Source organism: Bubalus bubalis, chromosome 23 (assembly GCF_019923935.1).
Source record: "Bubalus bubalis isolate 160015118507 breed Murrah chromosome 23, NDDB_SH_1, whole genome shotgun sequence".
In the NCBI taxonomy this organism is placed as follows: domain Eukaryota; kingdom Metazoa; phylum Chordata; class Mammalia; order Artiodactyla; family Bovidae; genus Bubalus; species Bubalus bubalis.
In genome coordinates, this window is record NC_059179.1 from 44,501,211 (window position 1) to 44,517,992 (window position 16,782).

Genomic DNA, 16,782 nt, shown 5'->3' on the forward strand with positions numbered 1-16,782 from the left:
GCCTCAGCCCCAGAGGAGGGATCTGGCCTCATCTCCAGTCTGCAAGGGAGCATCAGGGACCACCTCCCCGCCCTGCTGGTCCAGAACTTCGCTGACCCTGCCAGGCAGAGGCCCCGCTCTGTGCCAGGCTCTGCCTCGTTCCTGAACCTCCCCTAGACATGGGTGGCGCTTCGGGCAGGTTGTGTCAGAAGCAGACCCAGGACAGGGTCAGACCTGCAGAAATTTATTGTGAGGATGAGGGGGAGGAAGCCTGCCGCCTTGAGCAAGGAGAGGGGCCGGGAGGAAGGTTGGGTGGCATCTTGGTCTGCTCGGGCTGCCCAGACCGGGGCTCAACAGCAGATCTCTGCTCCCACTTCTGGAGGCTACAAGTCCACGCTCAGTGTGTTGGCAGTCTGGGTTCCTTCGGAGTCCCTTCTCCTTGGCTTGCAGGTGGCCCCTTCTTGCTCTGTCCTCACAGGGTTTTTCCTGTGTGCGTGTGTATCTGTGTCCTAGTCTCTTCTTCTTATGAAGGTACCAGGCAGATCGGATTAGAGTCCAGGTTAATAACCTTATTTTAATTTAATCACCTCTTGAAAGGCCCTGTCGCCAAATACAGTCACATTCTGGGATACAAGGGTCAGGACTCCAACGTACGGATTTGAGGGGACACAGTGAAGCCCATAAGAGCTCAGAAAAGCCTCGAACCTTGGTGCAGCTTTAGAAGAGGCTGGGCCAGGCTGAAGGGGAGGCCCTGAACCCCAGGGTCCGGGGGAGCCCCACATCCTGCAGGAATGGGCAGACACGAATCACCCCTCTCCTTCTGTGCTTGGTTGCTGGCTGGGAGCAGCTGGGGGAGGTGGGTTCAGAGGGGCAGCGCTGGGGTGTTGGCTGTCTGGGCCCCCAGCAGCGTGTTCTCTCACAGGAGGGATGAGCAGCATGTTTCTGCATTGCATAAGGTATTTACTCGACAGAAAAGGAAATACGTATCCTCCAAAACTTCAACATAATCACCACCGAGAAACAACGCAGGGGTCCATAGTTGGGCGGATGGGTGAATATGGGTGGTATGTTCACACGATAGGGCTGATTCATGCAACGTGGATGAAGCTGGAAAATGTGTTATGCTGAAAGAATCCAGACACAAAAGAGTACATATTACATGATTCCATTAATAGGAAGTCCAAGAAGGCACTAGGGGGTTGAGCGTCAAGGAACTGACTGAGAGAATTCTCTGCAGTGATGGGAATGTCCTGTATCTTGATTCAGGTTTTGGTTCTACTTTATCAAAACACACTGAACTGTGCTGAAAAGTCCGTGCCTTTCCTAGTTTGTAAAAATTTTTTAACTTCTTATTTTGTATTGGAGTATAGCCAATTAACCATGTTGTGATAGTTTCAGATGGATAGCAAAGGGACTCAGCCATATATATACACTAATCCATTCTTCTCAAAACTCCCCTCCATCCAGGCTGCCATGTAACATTGAGCAGAGTTCCCTGTGCTGTACGGTAATCCTAGTTGGTTATCCATTCTAAATATAGCAATGTGTATATGTTGCTCCCAAACTCCCCAACTATCCCTTCCCCCCAGGGCCCCCCAACAAGTAACCATAAGTCTAAGTCTAACCATAAGTTTTCTAAGTCTCAACAGTTTGTAAATTTTAACTCAATAAAGGAAAACATCCCCACCATGTAGATGAGGCTCAGAGAGGGTAAAGGTTTGTTCGAGATGCACAGCAGTTGGGCTTGGGTTAGAACCCCACCTGCTGAGCCCTAGTCCATGCCCACGTGAGACCTGGTGTCTTGTGCCTCCCAGAAGTGACCCATGAGGTTTCTGTGCAGCCACAGAAATTCCTGAATTCCCTTGGGGCATGGAGCTTCCCAGGTGGTGCTAGTGGTAGAGAATCTGCCTGCCAATGCAGGAGACATAAGGGAAGTGGGTACAATCCCTGGGTCGGGAAGATCCCCTGGAGGAGGGCATGGCAACCCTCTCCAGTATTCTTGCCTGGAGAATCCCATGGACAGAGGAGCCTGGCGGGCTATAGTCCATAGTGCCGCAAAGAGTTGGAGACGACTGAAGTGACTTGGCATGCACACACGCCTGGGGCATGGCCACTACTCCCCTTGACAGCGGGGGCCTCAGGCTCCTGGGTGAGGATCCAGTCCTTGTCAGCAGAGTTTGCCCAAGTCACACTCTGCAGCAGGATGGGCAGCAGCTTCGGAGGTGGGGCCTGCCTGCGTGCCTGCTCTGTCCTGTCTGACTCTGTGTGACCTCATGGACTGCAGCCTGCCAGGGCTACAGAATCCATGGAATTCTCCAGGCAAGAATACTGGAGTGGGTTGCCATTTCCTCCTCCAGGGGATCATCCCCACCCAGGGACTGAACTGGAATCCCCTGTGTCTCCTACATTGCAGGCAGATTCTTTACTACTGAGCCATTGTGGAAGCCCTTGGAAGTACGGACCCAGCCCCAAACAGGCCCTGGCTTTAGTTAGGCCTGGGCCAGGCTAGCAAAAGCCACAGGTGAGGCCTCTCCAAGGCTCTGGGGAGCTTGATGGGCGATCAATCAAGCCCAAATCTTAGCTTCACCCTCATTACCAGCTGAGTATCCTGGCCCAACAATTCTGAGCCTATTTGCTCAGGATTAGACTGGCAGCAGAAAAAAAAAAGCGGGGTGGGAGGTAAAAGGAGAACACATGTAAAGCGCCTGAGACAGAGGAGGCTCTTGACAACATCATTGCTTTCATCTCTCCTAATCATGTCACTCATTCATTCATTCATTCAGTTAGTCACTCAACAAACATTTATCGAGCCCCTGTTCTCACCAGGATGGTACTGTGCACAGAGATGAATCAGCCCTTCAGTCAATGAGCTCACAGCCTGGTAAACAAATTATTAGAATTACTAGTTTTGCAATACACTTTAATACCTGGTTAGGTTAGTTCTGCCCTCCTAATACTTCCTTCTCTGAATTTTTCAGACTATTCTTAAATGTTTATTTATAGAAACCTCAGAAGCAGTTTGTGGAACTTAAAAAAAATTAGCATAAAGAATGATTATGTACATAATATAGGTAGGGTTTCAATCTGTGAGAAAAAGGTGGAGAGTTTAGTAAAAAATATTGAAAAAATTAGGTAGCCAAAAAAAATTCCAGAAGGGAAAAGATTTTAAATGTCAAAAAATAAAACCATAAAAATATTAGAACATTTTTCAAGGGGGAAAACTTTCTAGATATGACAGAAATCATGAAGGAAAAGCTAATCAATGCATCCATGTAAAAATGAAACAATTTTTTGGCTTTAAAACTTACCAGAAACAAAAATCAGAGACAAATGACAGAAAAAAATTAATTGTAGCATGTATGACAAAAGTCCATTTCCTCTAATGTGTGAAAGAATTCCTGCAAATCTTTATGTAAAAGACAAAAATTCAGTTTAAAAAATAAATGTACAATACATGAGCAGAAAGTTTACAGTAAAGAGAATACAAATATCTTTTTAAAACAAACTTGAGACTTCCCTGGCAGTCCAGTGGTTAAGGATCTGTGTTTTGTAGGGGACACAGGTTCAATCCCTGGGGAAAGTAAAATCCCACATGCTGCGTGCGTGGCAAAAAAAAATTAACTAAAAATTACAGTCTTATTTTGAGATAATTGTAGTCTTGCAGAAGAGTTGCAAAGATAATACAGTTTCCATGTACTCTTCACCCAGATTCCTCTAATATTAACATCTTACATAACCACAGTACAATTATCAAAACTAAGAGTTAACTTTGGTACAATACTATACCTGTACAGTACGACACTGTACTCTGTACTAACTGAATACAGAGTTTATTTGTATTTCACTACTTTTTCCACTAATGTCCTTTTTTTTTTATCCAATTCAGGACCCCTCTTTGCGTTTGGTTGTCATGTCTCTAGTTTCTTCCCGTCTGTGACAGTTCTTCAGTCTTTCCCTTGTCTTCCATGCCTTGGGCATGTATGGATGTGAGAGTTGGGCTATAAAGAAAGCTGAGCGGCGAAGAATTGATGCTTTTGAACTGTGGTGTTGGAGAAGACTCTTAAGAGTCGCTTGGACTACAAGGAGATCCAACCAGTACCATCCTAAAGGACTAATGTTGAAGCTGAAACTCCAATACTTTGGCCACCTGATGTGTAGAACTGACTCATTTGAAAAGACCCTGATGCTGGGAAAGATTGAAGACGGGAGGAGAAGGGGATGACAGAGGATGAGATGGTTGTATGGCATCACCGACTCAATGGACATGAGTTTGCATAAGCTCTGGGAGTTGGTGATGGACAGGGAGGCCTGGCGTGCTGCGATTCATGGGGTCGCAAAGAGTCGGACATGACTGAGTGACTGAACTGAACTGAACTGGACACTTGAAAAGAGTACTGACTAGATATTTTGTAGAATGTCCCTCCGTTTGGGTTTGTCTGTATTTACCCCTGATTAGACTGAGGGGTGAGGTGCCTTCTTGGTGCAGCATCAGGACTCCGTGGTGTTCATGTCTTAACCTTGAATGTATGGCTGAAGAGGTATCTGCTGTTTCAACCCTGTAAAGTTACTATTTTCCCTTCTGAAGTTATTATTTTGAGTGAGCTATTTTTGAGATTATGTAAATATCCTATTTGCTCTTAAACTTTTACCCACTAATTTTAACATCAATCAGTGAGTTTTACCTGTAGCAGTAATTACTGTGATGTTGGGTTTTTTAATTATTTATTTGGCTGCTTTGGGTCTTTGTTTCAGCATGCTAACGTTAGTTGTGGTATGCAAATTCTTAGTTGTGGCATGTGGGATCTAGTTTCCTGACCCGGGGTCAAACCCAGGCCCCCTGCGTTGGTAGCATGGAGTCTTACCACCGGACTGCCAGGGAAGCCCCATTGTGATTTCAGTGGTGATCACCTATTATCAGTCTCCCATTCCTTCAACATTTACTGATTGAGATTCTTCTGTAAGGAAGAGTTGTCACCTCTCTTCCCCTTATTCAGTTAATCATTTTTATCAATATGGACTCATGGCTATTTCAGTCTTTTAATTATAATCCATTATTATCTAGTTTATTGCTCATGTTGTTCCCAAATATTAAACACAAAAACACGTTTCAAAAGCTTCAATTTGGGAAATGAAAATTAAAATACAATGGGATGTAGTGCTTTTTCCCATTAGACTAAGATGAAAAAGCTCACTGATACAGCATATTAATGAGATTAATGGAAATGGCACTCATATCAAGGTGGGATTGTAGACTGTACCATCTTATGGAGGGCAGTCTAGCAAAACCAATTAGAATTAAAGTGCGTATATCCTTAGACTGAGCAAATTAACTTCCAGAAATTTTTCTAGAGATATTCTTCTACGTGGGAAATTATGAAGGTGTATGTTCTTAATCGGTCAGTCACCTCCGACCCTTTGCAAACCTTTGGACTCTAGCCCACCAGGCTCCTCTGTCAAGGATGCTGGAGTAGATTGCCATTTCCTCCTCCAGGGGATCTTTCCCACCCAGGGATGGAACCCGTATCTCCTGTGTCTCCTGCATTGCAGGCAGATTCTTTACCCGATGAGCCACATGGTATTAGCAACATTGCTTATAATATCAAAAGATTGGAAGCTGCAGAAATGTCAGTCATTAGAAGACTGTTAGGTAATTATGAGCGCTCCAATAGGCGAGCACCATGCAGTGCTTATAATAAGGCAGATTTCTGAGTACTTACATTAGGGGTGATCCTCAAGCAGGGAGGTTAAGTGAAAAGTTAAGATTTGAAATGCATATATAGACTACTTCTCAGAAATTTTTCTTAAATTATTTATTTGGTAATTCCATCCCCTTTATCTTCTTGGTTCTCCTTTTTCTGGAGGAACTTGTGCTATTCGTAATGGTGGGTGCCTCCTGGACCCGTCCTCTGATTTTCTTATCCTTGTCTATTTTTTCTTAGTGTCTTGACTTTCTAGAAAATTTCTTCAGTGTTATCTTCTAAACCTATTAAACTTTTTAGTGTAATTTTTAAAGTACAATTTACATAAAATAAAATGCACTGATTTTAAAGGTACAGATTCATAGATTTTTATAAAGGTGTATATCCACCACCCTGTAAGATATATATATAAATATATATATATTGGTTGTATATATGTATTAATGTATATTATAAATATACTTTTATATAATATATAATTATATATTATAATAGATATTTCATATATTTTATAAATATATTTATATATTATATATTTATATTTTATAAATATAATATATATATTATATATTAAATATATATTTGTATATTTATATTATATCAATATAATATATGTTTATATATTTATATTATATAAATATTATATATAAAAAGTATATAAAATATATAATATATAAAATGTATACTTTATTATATTATATTAAATATATTATTATATATAACATATGTTATATATAATATATTATAATATATGTAATATATTATATGTATAATAAATATATATGTCCATATATTTAATACTATATATAATATAATATATATTTAATATAATATATAATATGTGATTATATATAATATTTCGGAGAAGGCAATGGCACCCCACTCCAGTACTGTTGCCCAGAAAATCCCATGGATGGAGGAGCCTGGTAGGCTGCAGTCCATGGGGTTGCTAAGAGTCCGACACGACTGAACGACTTCACTTTCACTTTCCACTTTCATGCATTGGAGAAGGAAATGGCAACCCACTCCAGTGTTCTTGCCCGGAGAATCCCATGGACAGAGAAGCCTGGTAGGCTGCAGTCCATGGGGTTGCACAGAGTCGGACACGACTGAAGCGACTTAGCAGCAGCAGCATATATAATATTTATATGCTATATATTTAATATATATTAATATATACCATATTATATACAATATATACATTTTTATATTATATATACTATATACTATATATTATATATATATAAAAAACCATCATCCTAGTAAATTCTTCCTGCCCCTTTCTAGCTCATCTCCTGCCCCCTCACCTCTCCCTTACAGAATCCCTTATGCAATCACTATTCTGATTTCTGCTGCTGCTGCTGCTGCTGCTAAGTCGCTTCAGTCGTGTCCGACTCTGTGTGACCCCATAAAGGGTAGCCCACCAGGCTCCCCTGTCCCTGGGATCCTCCAGGCAAGAACACTGGAGTGGGTTGTCATTTCCTTCTCTGAATTCTGATTTCTAGTAACCAAAATAAATTCCTGAAGGATTATAATGTAAATATTAAAATCATAAAAATATTGGAAGAGAACATTCCAAGTGGGGCAAGGATTTCCTAAATAGAACAAAATTATGGCATTTTTTTATTGTATAGAACAGTCTTGGGTTCTCAGAAAATTGGAGAAGAAAAGTACAGTTTCCTATAAACCTCTCATCCACACTCCCCCTGTCTACCATCAATATCCCTGCATCTGTATGGTTCATTTATTACAATCAATGAACCAACACACACACATCATTATCGACCAAAGTTCATAGTTTATGGTAGGGTTCACCTTTGGTGGTGTGCATTCTATGGATTGGGACAAATGTATAAAAGACACATGACCACCATTATAGTCTCATTCAGAGTAATTCCACCACCATAAAAATCTTGTGTACCCCATTTTCAATCCTACCCTCTCCCACAATTGAGTTTATGGTCTGGAGTGATCTTTTTAATGTTTCCATAGTTTTTCTTTTTTCAAGATGTCACATTAGTTGGAACTGTTCAGTATGTGGCCTTGTCAGACTGACTTCTTTCACTTAGTAATATGCTTTTAAGTTTCCTCAATGTCTTTTCACAGCTTGATAGATCATTTCTTTTCAGTGCTGAATATGATTCCATTGTGGATGTACCACATTATATTCATTCATGGTGACCAGTAGTTTTGTGACTGAGTGTGCAAAGGAGCCCTGGGTATTGCCAGCTCCTGTGTCTTTTCAAGTTTCTGCAGTGTAAACCAGTGCCTTCAGCTTTCCTCACCGCTGAGGTAGGACCTGACTTTCTTGGGTCTCCTAATCAGTCACCACCAGCTCATTTGATTTCCAGTTTCCAAAATGTGCTTGGTATTTTCCTTTCTGTGCTTGGTGTTCTCTCTGTCCTTGTGGATTTCTATTTTTGTCTTTTGCTTGTTTCATCTCTTCTGTGTAGATTTCAGGAGGGAGCGAAGTGAGATGCACATGTTCAATCCACCATGTCAACCCAGAAGTCCTCCTAGTATCTTTGACTTGTTTAATGAAGAACTAAATAAAATAATGATTCTTCCTCTATTGCTACATGGCAAATCTACCAGAATCTTATAATTTGATTTTATATTTATTTTATTTTTGCTGTCCTGGGTTTCTGTTGCTTCGTGGACTTCTTCTCTGGTTGTGGCGAGTGCAGGCTACTCTGTCATTGCAACATGCGGTCTTCTCATTGCGGGCTTCTCTTTTTGCGAAGCATGGGCTCTAGGGCACGCTGGCTTAGTAGTTACAGCTCCCGGGCTCCAGACCATAAACTCAATAGTTGTGGCACACAGACTTAGTTGCTCCACAGCATGTGAGATCTTCCTGACCCAGGGATCAAACCCATGTCTCCCTCATGGGCAGATCCTTCACTTCTGAACCACCAGGAGCACCCTCTAGCAGAGTTTTAAAACATTAAGTTTGCCCCCTGAGTTGTAAAAATCATATCCCAACATTACAAATTCTTATTATCCCAAGAATTTTTAATGTTCTTGCTTCAAAATTCACATTCAGTATTGAAAAAAAGTTTTGTTTAGTCCTCATAGAGATGGAGGAGCCTGGTAGGTCCATGGGGTCGCTAAGTCGGACATGACTGAGTGACTTCACTTTTACCTTTCGCTTTCATGCATTGGAGAAGGAAATGGCAACCCACTCCAGAGTTCTTGCCTGGAGAATCCCAGGGATGGGGGAGCCTGGTGGGCTGCCGTCTACGGGGTCGCACAGAGTCGGACACGACTGAAGTGACTTAGCAAGCAAGCATAGAGATTGCATGAAATGTCTTGGAAATAAGACATAGTATGGAAATTTCTCTTGTCTGAATAGTTAATGTGGGACTGAAAGAATTCTCGAGCACGTGTTGTGTACCAGACCTGACCCAGAAGTGTTCAATGAGGCTTAAGCACAGACAGAACCCTTCCACCTGCTGCCTCAGTCCTGGGGCGAGCCCACAAGGCCTCATCACAGCCCCTGCTCAGGAAGTCCTGGCCCAAAGCTTCCTGGTCACTTCCAGCCAGCCCTCCCCGTCCAGCTGAACCTGAGGGACAGGCCTCCTGCTCAGCTCTGCCCACTTGGCTCCTTCCACTATCTTGCTGCTGAGAACAGAATTCTGGGGCTCAGTTCAGTTCAGTCACTCAGTCATGTCTGACTCTGAAGCCCCATGGACTGCAGCATGCTAGGCCTCCCTGTCCATCACCAACTCCCGGAGTTACTCAAACTCATGTCCATCGAGTTGGTGATGCCATCTAGGCATCTCATCCTCTGTCATCCCCCTCTCCTCCCGCCTTCAATCTTGACCACATAATCAGAAACTTACGTGGAATCTCCACTTCAGGCCACTTTCCTCTGTGTTTTATTGATCCAGCTATTAAAACAACCTCAACAATGACATCAAAACAAAGTCCCTTTCTAGGACAAATTCTGCCCAGTGAGTCTCAGCTGTTGATTGATGGGTAGTCTCATCTGCCTGTGTGGGGCCTTCTAGGTGGCACTAGCGGTAAAGAACCCACCAGCCAAGGCAGGGGACATAAGAGACGCAAGTTCCATCCCTGGGCTGGGAAAATCCCTTGGAGGAGGGCATGGCAACCCACTCCAGTGTTCTTGCCTGGAGAATCCCATAGACAAAGGAGCCTAGTGGGCTACAGCCCATAGGGTTGCAAAGAGTCAGACACAACTGAAGCAGAGCTCAGCACTCGTTTGCCTGTGTAGATTTTTCTGTCTATGCAGAGAGGTTGGTGAGTGACAAGTGTCCCTACATCCTAGAGGAAGGAATGGGATGCATCACAGCAATGACAGAGAGAGCCAAACTGGTTCTGCAGACCCCCTCTGCCACCACCCCAGCCTCCCCAACCCCAGAGTAAAGATAGGCTGGGAAGGGTTGCCAGCCTGGGCCTCGTGGGTCTTGTGTGTCTCTCCATACATTCCACATTCTGGTAAATAACTACTCTAGGCAATTAGCCTATAACCCCAAAGCAGTGCTTTCTGCTAATACCTTGTCTAGACCTGTGGCAAAGAAGGCCTCTTCCTTCTCACTACGTCAAATCCAGGAGCAGGGCTCTGCACGCTCAGGTGCAATGTGAAGACAGATAAGGTAGAACCATGTGATGTCCACTCTCCCAGCTGCCACACCAATGGCAGTTACTGGTGTCTTTCCATCAGAGGGTGAGGTGGATCAGCCCAGGCAAGATGGCCCACTACATTTGACCCAGGCTGTGAGAGAGGAATTGACCACTTTGAAGGCTCCATAACCCTGACCGTTAGTTAAACACTGATCCAGGTTAGGGTCAAGCCCTGGCAGTGGGACTAGCCGCTCTGTCTCCCTGCGGAGGTGCTGGGGGAGGAGGGACACCTCTGGGGGGGCACCCTCTTGTGTTGTTGAGGCAAGGACATGGGAGAGCGATACTGGGGGCACAGGTTCAATCCCTGGTAGGGAAGCTAAGGTCTCACTGTTCCCACGGCATGGCCAAAATAAATAGAAATAAAGTCTCCAGCCACTGACATTTAAAAAAAATATATTAAAAAAAAAAAAAGAACACAGTAGAGGGCATAGACGTTCTTTCTTCCTATAAGTAGCAACATTCAGAGACAACCTAAAAGTCCAGTAGGAGGTGAATTGCTAACTTATGGAATATTCATAAAACAGAAACTTATATAGTTATTTCATAAAACATTTTCTAAGAATTTGCATGTTATGTTCACCCATCAGTTCAGTTCAGTCGCTCAGTCGTGTCCGACTCTTTGCGACCCCATGAATTGTAGCATGCCGGGCCTCCCTGTCCATCACCAACTCCCGGAGTTCACTCAAACTCACATCCATCGAGTCCGCGATGCCATCCAGCCGTCTCATCCTCTGTCGTCCCCTTTTCCTCCTGCCCCCAATCCCTCCCAGCATCAGAGTCTTTTCCAATGAGTCAACTCTTCGCATGAGGTGGCCAAAGTACTGGAGTTTCAGCTTTATATGTATACACATATATAATCATGTAGGGAAAAGATAAATGTGAGTGAATATATATGTACACTTAATACACTTAAACATGTACACATACATACACAACTTCAATAATGGTAAATTCAAATTACATATTTCTGGAAATTCTTTAAAATGTTATCTGTGATTAGCTCTCTTGGCTGGGGGCATATGGGCAATTTTAATTTTCTTCTTTATTCCTTTCTGTACTCTCCAGGTCTTCTGTAAGAAATAAACATTAGCTTTGTTTGATTTTCTCCCCCTAGAGAAGCTGGGGTACTCCTGGAGAAACCAAGGTTGAGTGGGATGCTCACCTGGACCCTGGACGGCAATCTTTTTTTTTTTTTAGTATTTATTTATTTGGCTGTGCTAGATCTCAGCTGGGGTATGTGGAATCTAGTTCGCTGACTGGATAGGACCCAGGCCCCCTGCATTGGGAGCGCAGAGTCTTAGCCACTGGAAGACAAGGGAAGTCCCCTGGAAGGCAATCTGAAAGGCAGGATGGTGGGGCAATGTCACAGCAGAAAGACAATCTTCCCAACTTGTCATCAGCTGGAAGAGCTAACAAGAGACAATCAGGGCAAATCCAGAGAACCGGATTAAGTCCAAAGGTTAGGGCCCTGGGCAGACAAGAGGGAAGCTTTTTCGAGAAAGCCAGAGCCTCGTGTATGGACAGGACTGGAGCGAAGAGTGTGCCAGTCCCTTGGGGACAAACTGTACAGTCACAGACACTTCAGAAAACAGTCACAGTAGCAGGCCACCTTTGCGATATACACCTCTGTCACCTCTCTCTCTTGGCACGCCAGTCTCCTCTGCCTGCCACTGTATATGGGGCCAGGTGCAATAGTCTTGGCAAATCCTTCTATGACCTCTGGACCCACAATGGTGATAACAGAGGAGCCAGAGCCTCAAAGAGCCAACAGCCACAGCCTGGAGGAATCCAGGAAGCATGAGCTCAAAGTCACCCAGTCATGGCAGATAGTGGGAAGGCAGCAACAGTGGCTGCAGGGGAAAGGCAGGAGCCAGCCAGGGCAGAGCACAAGAGACGACGTAGAGAAACTTCCAGCTGGCAGCTCGGGGTCAGACTGCCGCGGTTTCCCTCTGCCCCGTGGAGGACGGAGGACTGATGCGCCCAGCCACGTGGGGCCACGTGACCACCCCTCTGACCTCCTCTGTCCCCCTCCTCATGACATCTTCAAGTCACAGTGTGGTCTTGTTCCTGCTGGACCCCATCGTGCTTTAGGAGACGGATGTAGGAGCAGTCAGAATTTTCCAGACCCTGGAAGACAAATGTACCTTTTCTCTACACCTTTTGAAAGCTTCTCTCTTAAGAGTCCAGGACATACCTCTGGGTCCTGACTTTGGTTCGTTGTCCACCCTGCAGGGGACCTTGTCATGATGCATCTTCTCTACCACTGGTTAGTCCCTCCTGTGGGTTGACATGAAGACCAAAGGCAGAGTCAGTTCCCTTTTGTCTCCTTTTTTCTAGAATTTGTTGTTGTTGTTTAGTCGCTGTGTCGTGTCCGACTCTTTTGCACCCTCATGGACTGTTGCCCACCAGGCTTGCCTGTTTCTCAGGCAAGAAAATTGGAGTGGGTTGCCATTTCCTGCTCCAGGGGATCTTCCTAACCCACAGATTAAACCCATGTCTCCTCCCTTAGCTGGTGGATTCTTTACCACTAGGCCACCATGGAAGAAAACTGTCAAGTCCGTAATTTATCAAGCCTTTGTGACTTAAATTCTTAATCTTCATTCCTTTAGTGAATGAGCCTGTCACTGAAATGCTGCTGCCACTTCTTTTTCTTTAGGCCTCAGGCTCAGGGTTTAGAATCTCCAGATGCTGTCCTGTGCTATGTAATATGGGTTGCCATGGAGCCAGAACTAGCTTGTAGATGCTGAAATCCTGCAATTTCGCCGAGAGACAGGATGATCTGTTACGTGTGGATTTGAGTCACGTGTAGATTAAGCTGCTTGGTGACAAGAGTTGTGATTTGGAGGTTTGCATCAGCTTCAGCAGATCACCCTCTTGACTTTGTCAACTGAGTGAGTTACAATAAATTGTGTGTGTGTGTGTGTGTGTGTCTTTGTTTTTTTGACCATGGCATGCAGCATGAGGGATCTTAGTTCCCCAATTGGGGATCGAAGCTGCACCCCTTGCAGTGGAAGTGTGAAGTCTTAACCACTGGACCGCCAGGGAAGTCCACAATCATTGAAACAGCTAAATAACTCATTTGGTAACAGGATACTGAATTTTAAGTTGATGGATGATGCCCTTTTCTGGCCTGGTCTTTCACTGTATATACAAAGTCTGCTGCCACTAAGGAGTCAGCTGAGAAGTCCCTCTAGATTTGGGGCTGGTGACTGTCAGTCTTCAAGGAAGCGTTCCCACTTCCTTCTCCTCCTCCAGCTGCAGCTTCTTGACCCTGCCATCACGCCTGCTCAGCACACTCCCCTTCAGTCAGGGGGCATCTGGGTGCCTCAAGAAAGAAGCACTCAAGGACCAAATCCTGCTGCTCTGACCTTTCACCTCTAAGCCAACTGGACAACCACTTGTCATTGACACACTTGTTATGGACACTCTATGGGCACCCTCACGGCCCCTCCTCTGGCTTCTCTGGCCCCTTGGTGGTTTAATTGTCCTTTAATTGATGGTTTTTTCCCCATACATTTAACATTTTTATTTTCTAAAACCAGTTAATCTTCTTTATGGTTTTCTTGCTTTGAAATCATACATAGAAAGGTCTTCCCATATCCAAGAATACTTAACATATTCAACTATTTTTTCTAGTTTTTTGCCCTGGTCAAGGGGGTGGAGCTAGATAGCCATATATTGATAGACAGCTGGGGCAGAGAAGGCTAAAGTTTATCCGTTGATGACAAGTTCAGAGCAGATAACAAATTGAAGTTAAGAAAACTTCCCGGGACACCAACCATTTGTCTTGTAGGTGAAGACTGATGTCGTGATTGACTAGTAGGTCCTTTCATTCCTCGACAGACTTTCTCTGTGCCAGCTTCGCAGAGTGGTCAGGCCAGTAGTCCCCCCCGTGCACATGCGTGCTGACAGCCGGGAGCTGCGGGGCTTCCAGGAGGCCGGCTGTCAATGCCACCGGCAGCTCAGAGCCTGTTGCTTCTTTTCCTCCTTCCCGTATAAATGAGGAAAGAGAAATGAAGAGCAAGCAAACCCATGCGCGTGTCGAGTGTGTGCACGTTGTGCATGTGTACTTACACACAGAAGTGTGCAGGCTCTGCAGGTATGTTAGTTTCCTTAAGTGTCGGAAACAAATGGCCCCACTCTGAGTGGCTGGGCACAGCAGGCATGTCTTCTCTCACAGTCCTGGAGGCTGATAGAAACTAAGGCGCTGGCAGGACCATGCTTCCTGCAAGGAACGCTATAGGCAGATCCCTTCTCGCCTCTTCCTAGCTTTCAGAGGTTGCCGGGAGTTCTCGGTGTTCCTTGGCATGTAGACATATCACTGCAATCTCTGCCTCTGTTGTCACGTGGCCTTCCCTGTGTCGCCCCTGTCTTTGATGTGTCCTCTCTTCTCCTTGTAAGGATGCCAGGCATGTGGGCTTTAAGGCCATCCTGAAACAGGATGACCTCATTGTAACTGATTGCATCTACAAAGATTTTATTTCCAAACAAGGTCACATTCTGAGTTTCCGGATGGACATGAATTTGGGGACTCTTACCTTGCCTAGTACATAGGGCTAAGACAGATGTATCCTGAATTCAAAGACATTAAATGTGAAAAAAAAATGTGCATCTTTTTTTTAAAAAAATTATTTTTAATTGGAGGATAATTGCTTTACAATGTTGTGTTGGCTTCTGCTATACATGAATGTGAATCAACCATAGGTATGCATATGTCCCCTCCTTTTGAACCTGCCCCCCGACCCCATCCCACTCCTTTATGTTGTCACAGAGCACAGAGTGGAAAAGACCCTGATGCTGGGAGGGATTGGGGGCAGGAGGAGAAGGGGACAACAGAGGATGAGATAGCTGGATGGCATCACCGACTCGATGGAGGCCTGGCCTGCTGCGATTCATGGGGTCGCAAAGAGTCGGACACGACTGAGCGACTGAACTGAACTGAACTGAAAAGCTAACCAGATCTCTTTGCTTTCCGAATGTCCTAATCAGAAAAAAAAAAAAACAATTAATCACAGTGTTCTTTTGCACTTTCTTTTCTCTGCTCTCCCCACCAGCTACTTACTGCTTAAAATCTAAGGAGTCTTCAATCTAATGAGTAATGATTCTTACCGAGTGAACGTAAGTAAGGGAACAGTTTTGGGGAATTACCTGTAGTGTGGAGGAATTAGAAAGCCATGTTCTATGTGGAGAAAATATTCTCTTTTGTATTCTGGAAATTTTCTAGCACTTAACTGAAACTAAATATAGAGCATTTTACTAAGTTTCATGCAGTGTCTCTTAAAATGTGAGAGTGCTTCGTATTTTTTCCTTTTCTAGTTTTCAATCTCTGGTCCATTTATTTTCAGATTAAAACAAAGTTCTGAAAGGCCTTCCACAAAACACAAACCAAAGCAGCAAACTGGAAAGGGGAATTATTTTGATTAATGTTTGTAAACAACCTGGAAAAATCATTGCTACTAGCATGATGTTTTTTCAATATGAAATATTACATAGAGACAAAATTTTATAGCTAGGAGTGAATTTAGCAAGACCACTGTCATTTTAAAGATCTCTCAGGTGGTTAATTACACATTTGCTATTTTTATTTACTGGGTATCAGGCACACATTTTTTTTTTTTAGAAAAAAAATAAATTTTTTTTTTAAACTTTTTATTTTGTACTGGGTATAGCCGATTAACAATGTTGTGATAGCTTCAGGTGAACAGCAAAGGGACTCAGCCGTATACACATATCTATCCACTCTCCCTCAAACTCTTCTCCAGTCCAGGCTGCCGCATAACATTGAGCGAGTTCCCTGCGCTATACAGTAGTCCCTTGTCATTTATCCATTTTAAATATAGCAGTGAGGCACATATTTTTAAATAATGATGATAAAGCGAATGTTGGAGGGAGCCACTGTAGTGATACGAACCACCCCCTCCCTGCATTAGAGGTTTGGAAAGGAAAGGAAAGTGAAGTCACTCAGTGTCCGACTCTTTGCAACCCCATGGACTGTAGCCTACCAGGATCCTCTGTCCACGGGATTTTCCAGGCAATAGTACTGGAGTGGATTGCCATTTCCTTCTCCAGGGGATCTTCCCGACCCAGGGATCCAACCCAGGTCTCCCACATTGTAGACAGACGCTTTACCGTCTGAGCCACCAGGGAAGTCCTAAGAGGTTTGTAAGGACAATGCAGATCTCAGTCCTTAGTTTTTTTTATCCAGTAAGCCGATTAGCTAGTACAGATTCCATCTGACCTCAAAAATCTGCCAAGCACCAGAAGGCTGCCCCTTCAGCCCGCTGTTTCTGGTAAGGAACAGGGACGATTTCCTCAGGGAATGCGCTTGAAACATTACGTGTAAACTAACCAGACTCCAGAGGGCTCATAAAAGTAGCCTTGCCTTTTTATCTGCCCTTCCTTGGTGATTCTCCATACCCAACACAAGCCTACTTCAGGTTTCTTCTTTGTTTTGTTTTTT

At 44.1% G+C, this 16,782-nt stretch overlaps 1 long non-coding RNA gene across 1 annotated transcript in view; it reads right to left on the minus strand.

The window, feature by feature from the left end:
• Nucleotides 1-209: 209 nt before the first annotated feature.
• Nucleotides 210-16,782, minus strand: part of LOC112581636 — a 36,491-nt gene continuing 19,918 nt past the window's right edge. The window contains exons 2-3 of the long non-coding RNA XR_006547863.1: nucleotides 2,803-2,857; nucleotides 210-1,103 (exon numbers count right to left, since the gene is read on the minus strand). This is a non-coding gene — a long non-coding RNA (uncharacterized LOC112581636). The remainder of the gene's footprint in view (nucleotides 1,104-2,802; nucleotides 2,858-16,782) is intronic.